Source organism: Hippopotamus amphibius, chromosome 9 (assembly GCF_030028045.1).
Source record: "Hippopotamus amphibius kiboko isolate mHipAmp2 chromosome 9, mHipAmp2.hap2, whole genome shotgun sequence".
Classification (NCBI taxonomy): domain Eukaryota; kingdom Metazoa; phylum Chordata; class Mammalia; order Artiodactyla; family Hippopotamidae; genus Hippopotamus; species Hippopotamus amphibius.
In genome coordinates this window covers 105,740,284-105,757,245 of record NC_080194.1, presented here as the reverse complement: position 1 = coordinate 105,757,245, position 16,962 = coordinate 105,740,284, and the positions used below count along the sequence as shown (strand labels likewise).

General features: G+C 47.7%; 1 protein-coding gene and 1 pseudogene across 8 annotated transcripts in view; one reads left to right on the top strand and one right to left on the bottom strand.

The window, feature by feature from the left end:
* LOC130860718 (NADPH--cytochrome P450 reductase) overlaps positions 1-16,962 on the top strand; it is a 63,110-nt gene that overhangs the window by 18,927 nt on the left and 27,221 nt on the right. For 2 of the 8 annotated variants that reach the window (XM_057749304.1, XM_057749303.1), the window contains exons 2-4: positions 3,164-3,361; positions 4,295-4,458; positions 9,032-9,158. The exons of 4 other annotated variants lie outside the window; for them this stretch is intronic. The gene's annotated coding sequence lies outside the window, so the exon portion shown is untranslated. Of the gene's footprint in view, positions 1-2,474; positions 2,577-3,163; positions 3,362-4,294; positions 4,459-9,031; positions 9,159-16,962 lie in introns of those variants that run through there. 2 more of the 8 variants (XM_057749301.1, XM_057749300.1) reach the window with 2 other exon arrangements.
* Positions 3,020-3,588, bottom strand: LOC130860720 (60S ribosomal protein L9-like; annotated as a pseudogene).

Sequence of the window (16,962 nt, the reverse complement as noted above, 5' to 3'; positions counted from 1 at the left end):
GCATAGGGCTGCTTGAGGCTGTTTGGATTTGTCCCAAGTTTCTGATGTCCAGAGCAAAGAGGGGAAGACATCAGGGGTGGGCATGGCTGCTGAGGGGTACAGAGATTTCCTCTGGGGGTGGGGGTGATGAAAATGTCTGGAGTTAGCGAGTGGTGCTGCTTGCACAACGGGTGAACATACTGAAAACCACTGAATCATACACTTTAAAATGGTAAATTTGGGGGGTGCGAATTATATCTTGATTTTTAAAAATCAGGTTTATTGGTCTCAAGTCCCTGAGCAGCTAGACTCCCACTAGTTCTGCTACAGAGTCCCCATCACCTCAAGCAAGCTGTGCACACCTGTGACAGACACATTCATTGCTCACCGTGTATTTCTGTCCCCACCCCCCTCATCTTTTAGTACTCTGGAAGTTAACCTCAGCTAACTAGCACTCTGTGAGTGGGAGTGCCATGTGTCATCTCTGGCCTGAAGCATTTAAGGTCTGGGGTCGATGCCTCCCAGTCTTTTCCCCATCACAGCAGCCCTGCAAGTTATATGTTGAGACGGTGGCGTCACAAGGAAAAAGCTGCTTGAACCGTCAAGTCCCCTTAAGGAGGCCAAGAGCCTGGTAGAGACACCTGGCCTGCACTGGACATTGTATAAACTTACGCATTACGTCACTTGGGGCATAGGGAGGGCCTGGGAGGAGGATACCTTTCCCCAGTGTTGTGGCCTGTGTCCTCGCTGCCCCTCCCGCAGGCGTGCGGTGGGATGCCGGATCTTTTCTAACGGGAAGCCACAGCCGATGCACTGGAACCCGCGTGTGTCCCCGCTGCTGACTGCAGCCGAGTTCGCAGCCCCGTCTGTCCGTGGGAGCATTAAACTCAGCCTCTGGGAGCATGTCAAGTGACCAGGTGTACCTGCCCCTGTGACAGCGTGCTGTAATGTCAACGTTTTGCCTTCCTCCCCCAAGAAAGCACGGTCAGGCAGTCGAAAACTGTCAGCAGCTCCTGGTTTGGTGCGGGCGGTGTAACAATCGTGGACGCTTTTACAGACACCATGAGACGGTCCTCCTTCCCCATGGGGTCTGATTCTTACAGACTCGTTTATGTTGTTCTGTTGTGAACTTCGGACAGCCCCACTGCCCACGTCCTACCATTAAAAGCATGGTGTGACTGGGCAGGCAGAGACAGCGGAGCTGGTGCTCGGACACACTTGGTTGACACTGGCCTTTAACGCGTGGCAGCGGCCTAATGTCAAGGCAAAGTGCAGGCAGCACTGAGGCCCAAGCCTGACGGCTGTCTGGCCTGACCTCGTGATGAAAGCTGGTTTCTGGGAAGTGCCACGTCTCTGCCTGCCGCCCTCCATCAGCGCCTCCATCACCGTGTGTGGAACTGCTGCCTGGAGCAGCCCGTGTGGCTGCCTGGTGCTCGCCTCCCTGGCAGAGACTCGGTCTTCGCTGAATGGCACCATCTGCCAACTGGGACGATGGTGAGCCAGGAATCGGGCCGCCTCCTTGCTCATCTGCAGGTAGCCAGCGATGGCCAGGGCTGTGACAGGAAGTAACAGAGAGGGTCTCACACAGCCCTTAAATCTCCCTCTTTGAGTTGCCAGCTGTGGGACCGTCAATAATGTGCTAGTTCCTTAGGCCTTCGAGTCTGTGTCTGTAAAATGAGTGAAATATTTATCTAAACAGGCTAATCGTGAGAGTCAGGAGAAAGAGCTTGTGTACAGCGCCTGGCGTGGTTCTCAGCACACGGTGGCTGTGCGGTTGGTGCCGTCCCTGGACGGCCTCCCGCTTGCTGAGCTGGCGGCCCATGTGGTGCTGCTGAGGACTCTGCGGCCTTTCTCTCTCCTGCAGTGCTCTCTTGGGTTTTTGAGAACCAAGGTACTTGTTTCTCAGAGATAATGAGGAAACCTGGTCATCAGATACGCAGCACTGGCTGGAGAAGCACAAAGAAGATGAGTAGGACATAACTGGAGCTTCAGGGGCTCATAAGCAGGTGAGAGAAGCAGGCGGGGAGGTAACTGACTGTACCCCGAGGCAGAGGCTGCCACGTGCCGGAGCTGAGCGTGAGCGTGAAGCCCGGAGCCAGGGTTTTATGGAGGAAGTGGCATTTGAGTTAATCTGTGAAGATATAGCTTTGATGGCTACAGAACGAAAAGGAAGAACATTCTTAGGAGGGAAAACAGTGAAGCAGAAACAGGCAGCAGTGTGTTAGGTGTGTCTAGGGAGGTTATAGGAAGGCCTCACAATAAGGATGCTACTGGACTTTTTAAAAAACTTCTTATTTTTAACCAATTTTTGACTTAAAAATTGCAGAAATAGCTCAATTTTCTTATATTTCTCACCCAGCTTCCCCTGATGTTAGCATCTTTCAAAATTATAATAAAATTAGTAAGAACAGTGCTGGGATAACCGGACATGCAGATTCTGTATGCAAAAGAATGAAGCTGAATCCTTACCTCCCACCGTATACAGAAATCAACCCAAGATGGATCAAAGACCTGAATGTAAGGGCTAAAAAAAATCTTAGAAGAAAACATTGAGATTATTAATCTTCATGAACTTGGATTTGGCAGTGGTTTCTTAGGTATGACACCAAAATCACAAGCAACAAAAGAAGATAAATAAATTGGACTGTTATGGACTGAATGTTTGTGTCCCCCTAAAATTCAAGTGTTGAAATCCTAACCCCCAATGTGATGGTAATTAGTTGGGACCTTTGGTTGGTAATGAGGTCCTGAGCATAAAACCCTTGTGAATGGGGTTAGTACCCTCATAAGAAGAGACATGAGCGCTTGCTTCCTCTCTGTTCTCTGCCATGTGAAGATACGAAGAAACAGCTGTCTGCAAGCCAGACAGTGGGCTCTCACCAAACACTGAACCTACTGATTCTCTGATCTTGGACTTCCCAGCCTGCAGAACTATGAGAAATAAATGTTTGTTGTTTAAGCTACGTAGTCTGTGGGGTTTCTTATAGCAGCCTGAGCTGAGCTGTGGACTTGCTGTGTCCACATCTGGCTAACTTAGATCTTATTTACCAGTCTGCTGAACTGTTCCTTTTTCAGAATCATAGATACCATCCCCACATTTTCCTGATATCCTTGTTTTTAACTGTGGTGGCTCGTGAATCCAAGCAGCTGAATTTGACACATGTTCACTGCTGTCTCCTTCAAGAACCAGCTCACCTTCCTGGGCTTGAGAGAGTGAACAAGCAACGCCTGGCCTCATCTGAACCCTGCAGATGTTTTTTGCCCTAGAAGTTTCGAATTTCAACAAGAGAACTATTCTGAATGATGGTGTGGAGGGGGAAGTGAACGTACAGAAACCTCATCTGGTAATGGAAGCCCAACGTGACACCCTTGATTGTGTCCTGTACATGACTACAGATAGTGCCAGCAATAACCAGGTCCTTTCTGTTGCCCCACCATGCATTACCCTGGAGCCTTTTTCTCTTTCCAAGGAGGCCGAGTTCTCCATTAATGTGATTGAAAACCCTCTGTAGGGTGCCCAGGGCCCTTCACAATAATTGTGCGTCTCTGCAGAATGATGTCCACGTCTTCTGGAAGGTCAATAGTTCAGTTGCTGAGAATGGGCTTCATCCCCGCAGTAGGTGCATCAGAGAGGACATGGCTTGTGGGATCTTAGTTCCCCGACCAGGGATTAAACCTGGGCCTTCGGCAGTGAGAGCGTGAGGTCCTAATCACTGGACCACTGGGGAATTCCTGACATGGCTTATTTTTAATCTGCTTCTGCCCCAAAGAGTATGAATGGGAGAGAAGTAATCCACCAATGTTCTTCAAGCTCCTCCCATGCGTCCTGTGCAGTTTCACCTGTACTATCCTCCCAGTAGCCCTTTCAGAGTTATTAATGATGATGATTCTCCATTTTAGTTAGGAAAGCAGCTGAGGGAAGTTGAGTTTTGCCCAAAGTCATAGAACTATAAGTGGCAGAGCAATTTTGAACTCTTTTTTTATGCAAAAAACGCTGCGAAAATTTCTGGCACTGACCCGCATCCTCCTGGGTGTAGCACATCCAGAACACAGGGCGCAGCACAGAGCAGTGGTTAACACCTGCTTTCCTTATGCAGGGGTCACAGCAGGCACGTGTAGTGTCTTATAATCTCAGCAATAGCCCCTATAGGTAGCAGTATTATCCCTGTTTTACAAATGGAGACACTGATGCTCACAGAGATTTTAAGATTGGTGTATGTGTGTGTGTAAATGTCATGATGTAAGGAGTTTAAACATATGATCCATTTTTAGACACAAATCACGTGTAAATGATTATTGAAATGTGCTTTCCCAGGACTCTGGTTCTTTCCGGGTCACCAGCTGCCCTGCCTTGACGGTCTGCCCTTCAGCCGTCACACCAAGGAGGGCTCAGGGGACTAAGGAGCAGGTGATGAGTGACTCATAGCGGGAGGAGAGCCGAGAGGTGGAACTTGTGTGTCCCCAGGCTGTGGTCCCCAGGTTAGTGTGTGTTTGTGACCCTGGGCCAGCACCTCCTGCCACACACCTTTCCCACTTAATACCACAGAGGGTCTTGTTTACCGGGAGTGGTTTCCATGGTGGAGAGGGCCCGTCTGGTCTGTACATCCGTCTCTCCAATTTCTTCTCTTTGCCCGTCCTTCTGGGGCGCAGGTGTCCTCGCCGCCTCATTGTGTTTGTTGATTCTGATATGTAGGGTTTTTCTATTTTTGTTTCTTTCCCTCGTTTCCCTCCTAGGCATCTGAGGACGCAGTGCTTTGTGGAGTTACTCCCTCCTCCCCAAGTTAGCAGTAAGTCTTGCAGAGGAAAAGCTGCAGAGTAACATTAAAAATAAGTTGCTTTTTGGAAAATAATTTGACAGTGAGTCAATAGTCCTAAAAATATTTATTCCCTTTGATTTGGAAATATTTCTAAGGTATATTCAGAAATTCTATTTTAAGGAAATAATCTGAGGTGCTCAAAGATTTATCTTGAAAAGATATCAGTCATCGTGTTTATCGTGGTGTTGTTTATAATAGTGAAAATATCCAGTAAGCTGCTCTATATTCATAGGCTGGAAGAACAGTTGAGATTTTATAATGTTCGCAATTTAATAAATGAAAAAAGCAGGACAAAATTATATGTAGTATTAAACCAATAATGTTAAAAATAGGGATTTCCCTGGTGATCCAGTGGCTAAGGCTCTGAGCTCCCAATGCAGGGGGCCCAGGTTCGATCCCTGGTCAGGGAACTAGATCCCACAGGCATGCCACAACTAAGAATTCACATGCTGCAACTAAAGATCCCATATGCTGGAACTTCCTAGGTAGCGCAGTGGTTGAGAATCCGCCTGCCAATGCAGGGGACAAGGGTTCGATCCCTGCCCCAGGAAGATCCCACATGCCACAGAGCAACTAAGCCTATGGGCCACAACTACTGAGCCTGCACTCTAGAGCCCATGAGCCACAACTGTTGAGCCCGTGTGCCGCAACTACTGAAGCCCGTGTGCCTAGAGCCTGTGCTCCACAAGAGAAGCCACCTCAATGAGGAGCCCACATACCACAACGAAGAGTAACCCCTGCTCGCCGCAACTAGAGAAAGCCTATGTGCAGCAACAAAGACCCAGTGCACCCAATAAATAAATAAATTTATTAAAAAATAAAAAAGCAATAAAGATCCCACATGCTGCAAAAAAGATCCTGTGTGCTGCAACTAAAATAATAATAATATGTATATATTTTATAATATACACATAAAAACTGGTGAGACAAAAACGAATAGGTGTTTGGGTTATATTTTCTTTAACTTTATGTTTTTAAATTTAGCATATTTTCTTCAATAAGCCTGTGTTTATTTTTAACTTTTTAATTTTGAAATAGTTTCAGATTTACAGAGAAATTGCAAAAGTAGTGCAAAGTGTTTTTGAATACTCTTTACACAGATTCCCCAAATATTAACATTTTACCATTTTACCTTATTTTTTTCTCTCTCTCTCTGTCTTTTAAAATTGAAGTGTAATTGACTTAAAACTCTGTTAGTTCCAGGTGCACGTCACAGTGATTCAGTCTTTCTATACATGACAAAATGATCACCATGATAAGTCTAATTACCGTCTGTCACCACGCAAAGACAGTACAGTATTATTGGCTCTATTGCCTATGCTGTGCATTTCATCCCCATGACTCATTAATTTTATAACTGGAAGTTTGGTCCTCTTAATTTCCCTCAGCTCTGTCATTCATCCTCCCCGATGCCCCCTCCCCGCTGGCAGCCACCCGTTTGTTCTCTGAATCTGTTTTTGATTTGCTTTTTAGGTTCCACATCTAAGTGAAATCATACGGTATTTGTTCCTCTGTCTGACTTATTTCACTTAGCATAACACCCTCTAGATCCATCCAGGTTCTCACAAATAGCAAGATTGCATTCTTTCTTACTGCTGAGTAAATTTCCATTTTCTACATACACCGTATCTCCTGTATCCATTCCTCAATGGATGGGTAGTTAGGTTGCTTCCATGTATTGGCTGTTGTACAAAATACTACAGTGAACACAGGGGTACATATATTTTTTTTAAACTAGTGTTTTTATTTCCTTTGGGAAAATATCCAGAAGTGGAATTGCTGGATTGTATGGTAGTCCTATTTTTAATTTTTTAAAGAACCTTCATAGTGTTTTCCACAGTGGCTGCACCATTTACACTCCCACCAGCAGTGCACACGGGTTCTCTCTTCTCCACATCTTTGCCAACGCTTGTCTCTCTCTCTTTTTATCATGTTTTTTCCTGACCTTTTGGAGAATAAGTTGTACATATGGACATATGAAGTACCCCTAAGTACTTAAGCATTTCTTTTCTAAAATGCAGGGACATTTTCTTACATAGTCATAGTGTAATAACTAATAGGAGGAAACTAACATTGATGTTGTCTAATCATAGCATCTATTCAAATTTGCCACTAATGTCTTTCACAGCAAAAACAAAAGCAAAAGCTTTTTTTTTCTTGGTCCAAGATTGCGTTGAACTGTAACCAGTCTTCGGTTGCCTTTGATCTAGAGCAGTTCCTCAGCCTTTCTTTATCTTTCATGACCTTGACATTTTTTCAAGAAGTCAGGCCATCTCTTTATAGAATGTCCCTCAGTATGGATTTGTCTAATGTTTCCTCATGATAAGATTCAGATTATTTTGGGGGGGAATATCACAGAAATGGTGTTTTGTCCTTAGAGCACCGTGTTAGGTGGCAGGTGATGTCCCTTTGTCCCAGTATTGGACTTCAATCCCTTGCTTATGGTGGTGTCAGCCAGGTTCTCCACCATGAAGTTCTGGTTTTTTTGTATGTAATCAGCGAGTTTCTCATCAGACTTTTACCCGCAAGTCTTAGTACTGATGATTCTTGTCTGAAACATTATGGTGGTTTCCATAATAATATGGATGGAGAATTGTGTTTAGAAACCAAGATTTGGTTGCTAGACGGCTCCTTGTTCCTAGGCCCTCTCAGCAGACAAAGCTAGGAAACATACAACACAGACACATTTCTTTTTTTGTTTTGCTTTTTTCTTTATTTTATTGGCTGTGTTGGGTCTTTGTTGCTGCACACAGGCTTTCTCTAGTTGCAGTGGGCGGGGGCTACTCTTCATTGTGGTATGCAGGCCCCTCATTGCAGTGGCTTCTCGTTGTGGAGCACGGGCTCTAGGCGCATGGACTCCAGTAGTTGTGGCACACGGGCTCAATAGTTGTGGCTTATGGGCTCTAGAGTGCAGGCTCAATAGTTGTGGCCCATGGGCTTAGTTGCTCCATGGCATGTGGGATCTTCCTGGGGCAGGGATCGAACCCATGTCTCCTGCATTGGCAGGCGGATTCTTAACCACTGCACTACCTAGGAAGTCCTATGCATTTCTATAAACGCATCTTCATATATTAAGAAACCACTGTGTATACTGATATCTTCAGTTTCAGTCCAACCCCACAGCATTCATTCTCTGATCTCTCTTCCCATATTTGTACCTCCCTCCTTCAGCAGGAGGAAATCCAGCTCCCATGTGTTTAATTTCAGAACCAACACATGAATACCAGCCATCTCCTTATAAAGAACAGACAAAGCAAAGGTCGTCCCTTTAGACACCCACCAGCCCAATCATATTCTAGATGTTACCTAGAGGAAATCACTATTGTATATATATCCTCCCGGATCATTTTTCTGGAGAAATACCTATTTTTTTAACTTTCATTAATGCTTTCATAATGAGAATATAACTTTCTTTTTTATGTAATATATATTGGCAGACTTTAAATGAGAGTACCATTAGTTCCACGTAACTAATTTTTAACTGTTGCATAGCATTCCATTACTTGGAGTGGAAAACATAAACATGCATTTTGGGGCTGGAACGAGCAGTGCTGGGCTCAGTGACAGGCACAGTCCAATAAGAGAGTCACCAGACCCAAGGGTCTGGGCATTTTTTTTTTCCCATAAGAGAACAGCTTTAAAAATATTTTTCTGATTAGGTAAATAGCCATTATTTTAAAAGAAGCAAGTAATACAGTAAAAATAAAGTGGGAGGAAAAAAATATATAAAAAAAAAATAAAGTGGGAGAAAAAATTAAAATCTCACCCCTGAGATAATATTTTGGTGATCCTTTTACATATCTTACGATATGCGTATAAATATTTTTACATCACTGGGCCATAGTACATATGCTATTGTCTTGTGGATACTTACTTTGCAGTGTAACTTATATACAGTGAAGTGCATGATCTTTTTGTTTGTTTGTTTGGCTGCATTGGATCTTTGTTGCTACGTGTGGGCTTTCTCTAGTGGCAAGCAGGGGCTACTCATCGTTGTGGTGCACCGGCTTCTCATTGCGGTGGCTTCTCTTGTTGCAGAGCACTGGCTCTAGGCTTGGGGACTTCAGTAGTTGCAGCAAGCCGGCTCAGTAGTTGTGGTACACGGTCTTAGTTGCTCAGCGGCATGTGGGATCTTCCCAGACCAGGGATGGAACCCATGTCCCCTGCATTGGCAGGCAGATTCTTAACCACTGCGTCACCAGGGAAGTCCCTAAAAATGCTTTTCTCTTATTTAGGGAGAAAATCAGAATGGACCTCAGTAACAGACACATACTTTAATTCAAGCTGCACCCCTCACCAGCTGTGTGACCCCAGGCAAACCGCTCAAACCCACCTGAGTGCTGATGTCATCATTAGTAGGAGATAATATTAACTTCCACGTAGAGTGGCTGAGACATTGATGTCCACCTCGAAAGTGCCAGGCCTGGTGCCAGCTTATGTGGGCACCCGTGTGTCTGTTACTCAGAGTGGGAAATTGGAGACAGCCCTGCCGAAATCACCCATGTGTGGAGTGTGCCCGCATTTCCTGGGGCATTTTCCCACTTCTCCGTCCCCTCTGTCCCCACAGCACTTTGGAAACAGTGATCTTATAGCATTTCTCACATTTGACCACAGTGTCTTCTGTGTCTCCTTGAGCAGACTGTGCACTGCTGCGCAGCCGGGCCATGTTTTTCTCATCTTTTCTCTCTGGTGCCCATATAGTTTTTTTTTTTTATTTTTATTTTTTTTTTTGGCACATGGGCTTAGTTGCTCCGCGGCATGTGGGATCTTCCTGGAGCTGGGATCGAACCCATGACCTCTGCATTGGCAGGCGGATTCTTAACCACTGCGCCACCTAGGAAGCCCGCCCATATAGATTTAAGTGATCAAACATATTTTAATAAACGCAGAATAGGAAAGTCATTACATAATGGTACATCAAATCAGTGGACTGTCAGGCAGCCAAAGAAAATATTATAAAGGATTCTTTGGCAACATGAAAAGCTGCGTTACAAAATAGAATATGTTTTATCTGCGTTTTTAATGAGTGTATGTAGGCGTGTATGTATAACATTTATATAAGGAAAAAATGAAAAACTCTAAAGAGAAGACAGCTATGTGGGTAGTCAGTCTCTGACCTGACCTTTCGTCCTTTAAGATAACCATTTGAATGGAGTGAGACTGGGATGGGAGGTGCTGAGTCCCCTGTCGCTGGAGGCTGTATAGGCACAAAAGGAATCACTGGGCACAAGGACTGTTGAGGTGCCTGGTCGGGGAGGCCCAAGGCAGGCATTCCTTCCCCGCCACGGTTTACCGAGTCCTCCCTCTTGGGGCCAGAAGGAGCGGTGAAGTCCCATGTGTCTGTGCAGACGGAGTTGGGTTTGAAAAGGCATAATGCAGGCATGATGGCAGTGTGCGTGGGGGCTGAGACTCATTTACCCCTGGAGGTGCTTCTCCTGAAAGCTGAAAGCCCAGTTCTGTGGGAAGCATGGACTGTTCTTGGGACCAGTTTCTTAATCGCAAGAGTTAGTACTTCCCCCTTCCTGCCTTTTTCAGAGTCTGCTCTGGGCCTCCCCGTCTCTCTTCCTCTTTCCTTCGACCGAGGGATGCACCGTGGATCACGTTTCACTGCGTCATTGTCTATATTCACTTTCCATAGCACTTGCTTAACATGAGCTGGAAGCCTGTGTGTGTGTCTGTGTCTCTTCCAAAGCACTCAGGGGAAGAAGGGCCAGAAGTCGATGTTGAAGTAGTAACTCAGGTCAGAGACCAGGGGTTTTCCTCCTGGCATCGTCACCAATCAGCCAGTTCAGTTTAAGGATCATTAATTTGGGGGGTGTGTGTCCCAGGCCCCTGGGGTGGCAGGCACTCTGTCATTAAGCACAGATTACCTAACCTCGTGTTGACGCATCTCCAGTGATGCGGGGCCACGCCTCACAACAGCTCATTTTCTTTCTACATATTTTTGTCAGAAAGTTCTTGGAGAGTGTGTGAACCCCTGTCCTCCGCTTGCCCCCAGGATAAGGGCTCCGTCCCTCAGGATCGCTCCCCCCACTGCAGAGGCCAGTCACAAGTCCAGGTTGTCACCTGTGTGTCTGACCAACCGGCTGTAAACGTGGATTCCCACAGCGCGCTCCTTGGGTTTAATATGCTAGAGCAGCTCATAGAACTCAGGAAAACACTCACTTATATTTACCAGTTTATTGACGGATATGATGAAGGGTAAAGATGAACAGCCAGATGAAGAGGTGCAGAGGGTGCGATCTGGGGGAATCCTGAGCCCAGGAGTTTCTGTCCCTATAGATTTAGGGTCACCCTCCCAGCAGGTGTTTGTGCTCCCCAGCCTGGAAGCTCTCTGAGCCCCGTGCTTCTGGGCGTTCATGGAGGTCTCCTCACGTAGTCACAATCAATTATTCACTCCATTTCCAGCCCCTCTCCCCTCTCTAGAGAAGGGGGTGGGGGCAGGGGCTGAAAATTCCAAGCTCCTATTCATGGCTTGGTCTTTCTGGTAACCAGCCCCTGTGCAGGAGCCCACCCAGAGTTGCATTCAAACAAAAGATCCTCCAAGGGCTCTTATCACTTAGGAAATTACAAGAGTTTTAGGAGCTCTGTGCCAGAACAAGGGGGCAGAGACCACTACATATATTTTTTTTTTCTATTATCTCACAGAAGCCCTATGAAGTCTCTTGTACCCATAAATTGCCCTGTGCTAACTTTTAGTAGTGTTACTAAGTTATACCCTCAGAATGCCCCAGAGTACATTGCCAAGGGCTTGGGAAGTCTGTGGGTTCACCCCACTTGGAGTTCAGGCCAGGTGGCCGAGGCCCCAGAGAGACTGGTAGAAACAAGCCCATGTGGCTGTCCACGACTGGCTGCAGTTCCTGTGGTCAGAACCTGTGGGGCTTTGTCAGTTGCGTTTGTGCTGAGTGGTGCTAGCTCTTCTGCCTGCTTCTCGCCAAGTCATGCTTTCACAGATCCAGCTCCGCTGGCTGCCTTCCTCTTTCGCGTCATTGCATCAGTCACAGTGCCGGTCATGTGTCTCTGCATCCCACCCCTAAGCCCTGTTAAGTGGGGGAAAGATCGCCAGCTGGGGCATTTGGGCACCTGTGTGGGACCTTGGCCTGAGTGTGTTCTAGTCTAGGATGCCTTGGTCACAGCTCCATGTGTGCACTGATCCTGTGGGTGCAGCCACTGCTCAGGGTTACCACCCTAGGGTATAGTTCTAATCATGCCACACCCTCGCCCTGTCATCACCATCACCTAGGGCTCAAAGACCTTAGACACATAGAGGGCTCCTGGGCCCTTTGTGCACTGGTCTTAATCTCGTTTTAAAGGCCATTATTCACCAGCCTTACACCCACACATAACAAATGCATCTCGTCATATTACTCTTGAGTCACACTAGATTCTTGTAACTACTGCTCTTTTATCATTTATGCTTTGGCATGTGCTTCCTCTGTCTGGAACATCTCTTACCTCCTTTACCTGACTGTTGGATCCCGGTCATTTTTCATGACCAGCTCAGAGGCTGGCCCCTGGGCGACCCTTCTTTAACTGTTCGGACCATCGTAACTTCTTCTTCCTCAGAGCTCCATTTTTCCCTATGCCTGGCCTCCCCGTGGTGTTGAAACCGTTGGGATGTGCCTGCAGATGACAGCAGTGAGTTGGTGCCCTCCATCTCCCACCAGAGCGATGGTGGAGGAGGCCTGACAAAAGAGAGGATGTAAATAAGATTTAGAGTGTTATAATACCCAAAATGTTACAATTTTAAAAAATCACTCACCATACTAAGTAGGAAAATCTCCATTTGAGTGAGAAAAGACCATCATACAAGATATAAAGAAGAGCCAAGCAGACATCTTAGAACTGAAAAATACTATAGCAAAAAAAAAAAAAGAAAAAGAAAAGAAAACCAAAACTCAATGGATGGCACCATGACAGAATGGAGACAGCAGAGGAAATCATCGGTGAACTTGAAGATAGAGCAATAGAAATTACCTTCTCTGAGCCACAGAGGGAAACTAGACTGGTAAAACTGAACAGAACCTCAGGAACTTGTGGGGCTCATAACAAGACACGTTCATGTCATCATGGTCCCAGAAGGAGAAGAGAAAGAGGGTGGGGCTGAGAAAGTATTTGGAGAAATAATGGCTGAAAAGTTCCGAAACCTACAGATTCAAGAAGCTGAGCGAATTCCGGGGGGGGCGTCAAGGAAGGGAGGGAATATGGGGATATGTGTATAAAAACAGTTGATTGAACCTGGTGTACCCCCAAAAAAATAAAATAAAATAATAAAAAAAAAAAAAAAAAAAAAAAGAAGAAGCTGAGCGAATTCCAAACAGGATCACCCCGGAGAAGGCCACACCAGCGTTGTCTCAGTTTTGGTGATCAGCGTGGTGGGCACTCTAGCTAGATGGGAATGTGTTCCAGCTGCCCTTCTGAGCAGGGCTGTCGGCAGGCTGCCTTGGGGAGGCACTCTCCCCTGAGGATCTCTCAGGCTCTGGAGGATGAGCTGTTAGGCTAGAGCAGCCTTGGTTTCCTGGAGGGTTTTCCCTCGTCTTGAAGCTACTGATCCTTGACCAAGGGTTGTGACCCTGAGCAGACCCTGCTTCCGCTGAGCTGGGGAGTCTGGGCTGCCTGCAGGTGGCAGTGCCTGTCCACCTGGGCGATGTGTACGCTAAAGGGGCCGACTAATTGCTCGCTGGCTTCCTTCCTTCCTGTTGCTGCATCCATGGTCAGCTCACTGTGATGTCCGTGCCAGCTCGGCTGATCAGTCACTTACTGACCAGAAGTTACATACAGTGAGGGCAAAGCCATAAACTTCCCGGAGGGTGATTTTACGCCCCGGTGTTGTAAACAGTCAGATGGAGAAAGAGCCTTTCTGTTCTTGCCTCGTTTGTGCTTTCAGACGCTGGCGAAGCTCCCGCCACGCCCTCGGCCTGGGTGGCCAGCGATTTGTCCGCCCTGCTCTGCGGGGTGTTGGGCGGCCTGGGCACTGGAGTTGCTGCCTTTGACCTTCAGCAGCAGTGGGAACTGGCTCATTGGTGAAATTCAGGAGGAATAGCACCTGTCTGTCTGTCTGTCTATCTGTCTATCTATGCCCGTTTCTGTATGTACACTGTCTTTATGATAAAAGGGAAAACTTACATACAGACCTAATTTGTAATAAAAGCTCAAATCAGACCTGCTCTGTTTGGGGTGGGGGAGACCTACTTGGCTAGTCTTTTGATGTACCCCCTTTTTCTGTGCCTAATTTTAGAGGACAGGAAAGCCTGCTGCCAAGTAAGGGATTTGCCCAGCTGGTGGCAGGGCTGTGGCAAGAGCCTGGTCTAGTTAAGAACTTAGTCTATTTTCTCATGGCCCTTTTGGGGGGTTTTTTGTTTTGTTTTTCTCTTGCTGCCAAATGCTTTTGGCCCCACGAGCTCTGTACTGTTCAGTATTCCTCCTTTCCACTCAGTGTGAAAGAATGAATGACGAAAGGGCAGAAAGACCACACAGAGTCTCCTTGGAGGGCCTGTGGGGACCTCAGACTGTCTCCTGGTCATGCTACCACACCTGAAATAGAGGACACTCACCAGCCAGGGGGGTCAGAATTTTCCCATCAGAATATTTCACACAGCAGAGGAGAGTGATTTTATGTCACAGGGTCTTGTTTCCCAGACTGTGCAGAGGTGCCTCCGGGCACCATAGCCAGTACCCAGAGGTGCTCGGGGAGAGTCGAAGTCCTTCCACATTAGTGCCGCTTGGGGTGGCTCTCAGTATCAGTGTGAGATCATCTGCATTCCTTTTGATATTTTGTGTCTTGCAGAGGTGGGTTTTCAGGGGTTGTTTGGATTCAGCTACTCCTAAATGGAACAGTTACCTATTTCTCTTGACCTAGGGATACCATGAGAATTTTACTGAGATGCCAGAGGCCCCACAGGCCGAGGAAGTTTCAGAAGCTGTGTCCTGGAGGGTTGCCACATGGGCACACTCCCAGTCCCAAAGTTCTTTTCAGTCTGCAGGGTTCATGTTAGAGGTTCACGGAAATTTTACATTCCGTGTGTGATAGTGATTCATTGACTCCCTTCATTCATTCCGCGGGGAGCACTAGATTATGTGCCAAGCACTGTGCCAGGAACGTGTGACCCCTGGAAGTGACGGTCGAGCCAAGGTCTGAGACTGAATAGGAAGCAAGTAGAGGGAGAGCATCCCAGGCACATGTAAAGGGCCTGGGGCAGGGATGCAGCGATACAGGCTGGAGAGGTGGGTAGGTGTGTCTGTGTGCACTTCAGTGTGATGGCGATGCTCTAACAGCTTGTTCTTGGCTTCAGCCCCCATGCCTGCTGCTCTGATCCTAGTGGGAAGAGTAGGGCGAAGGTTTTTCCTTCCAGGTTGACTTCCTTCTTGCCAGCCTGCCAGACCTTCCTTCCCACCATGTGCCAGATATATGCCTCCAGGAATATTCTTCCCTTGGGAGCTCACAGCAGAGCAGGGGAGAGACATGTGTCCACTCAGTCTCTCCACTTAGATGGACAGTGAGCACAGGGCTCCCGTGGGAAGCTGGCACCCCTTCCTTGTTTGCTGCTTGGGTGAGCTGCTTTACCCCTTGGAGCCTCCAAATCCCCACTGTAGATCAGGTGATCTCCTTTCCAGCGCCCTTCTGCAGCTCTTGTCTGTCTGACGTTTTATACCTCAGAGCTAAGGCTGCTGGGGTCTGAGGTCTGTGGAGACTCCAGGTCCGAGTGCTGGCCGTGTCCAGCATGCTGGTGGGGACCTGCTGCCAGGGGCCAGTCACATTCCCAGTGCACAGCACATGGTCATCTCCACAGTGGGCAGGAATTCGTGGTGTCCTGACTCTGGGCTCAAAGGGAGAAGCCTGGGATACTGAAGGAAGCCGCAAGTCAGGTGCTGGAGGCAGAGGGAGAGGGGAGAAGAGTGAACATAGCTTTGCAAACTGCGAGTCGTGATCATGTGTCTGTGTCGTGCTTTCCAGAATCTAAAACCGCTCTGTAAAGCGTATGCCATGCTTTGCTAGCCCAGCTACTCTAGAATCATATGCTTGTCACTCAACAGTTCTATCAACTGCTGCTCCATTCTCCTTATCTGCCCTTGTGGGCTGGCCCTGTAGCCAGGGAGGTGGCCAGTGGGGAAGATGTATAATATAGTGTCAGGTAGTGATCAGAGCTGTGACGGGAGAAGGGCATGGAGAGTGACCAGGTACTATAGCTAGGCCAGGTCTCTCTGAGCAGAGACCTGAATGAAGCGGGGGAGAGAACCCTACAGGTAACTAGAAGAGAGTCCAGGCAGCCACATTAACATGTGCAAAAGCCCTGGGGCACGAGCAGGCCTGGAGGCTTAAGGGGGCAGCCTGACTGTAAGGAAAGGGAAAAGCAGTGAGAATCGGGGTGGGAGTGGTATCCAGGGGCCAGAACGAATGGGGCTTATTGATGAGGTAAGGACGTTTGATTTTGTGCTGAGTATGACAGGAAGCCATTTGAGGGTTTTGATTAGGGAGGTGACATGGTCTGACTTACTTTTTTCAAAGTCTCCCTCTGGCTACTATGCGGAGAACGGCCCATCAAGGTGCCTCTCGCAGGGTCGGGGTGGTGGGAAGGCCACCGTGCAGCTCCCCTTGCTCTGTGCACCGTCGCTTTCGCACCTCCTCCAGGGCTGCGCTGTCTCTTCTGATTGTTGGGTCGACAAGCATGCATGTCAAGAAACAGCCATTTAGTTTCATAGGCATTAGTCCCCCCTCAGTGAAGTAAGGGGGCCGGGCGGCCTGCGTCAGAAAAGTGGCAGGACAGGGAGCTGGTGGTCATCGCTGTGATGTGAGGGGCGCCAGCTGGGTGTCAGCACATCGGCCCTGACCGGAACCCCCAGCCATGTCCAGCCGGGCTCTCAGGTCGTGTGGGACAGGTCCCTTCCACGTCTCCATGGCAGAAGGCTTGTGGGCCAGACGACACTGCCACCGCCAGGGTTGGATAGAAAGATGGGTGACTGACAGTATGACAGTATGATTGCAAGTTAATGCTTCAATATAAATAGTACTCTCTGGGCACTAGAGTTAAGATCGTCCTTTAACGTCAGACATCTGAAAGGGTAAGTTGAGATGACTCAGGAACTCAGGCTTGAGGGCCGCCCTGACTGCCTGTTCCTGGCAGCTTGCACAGGTCAGCAGGGCTGGTGCCCTGCCCTCACATGACAG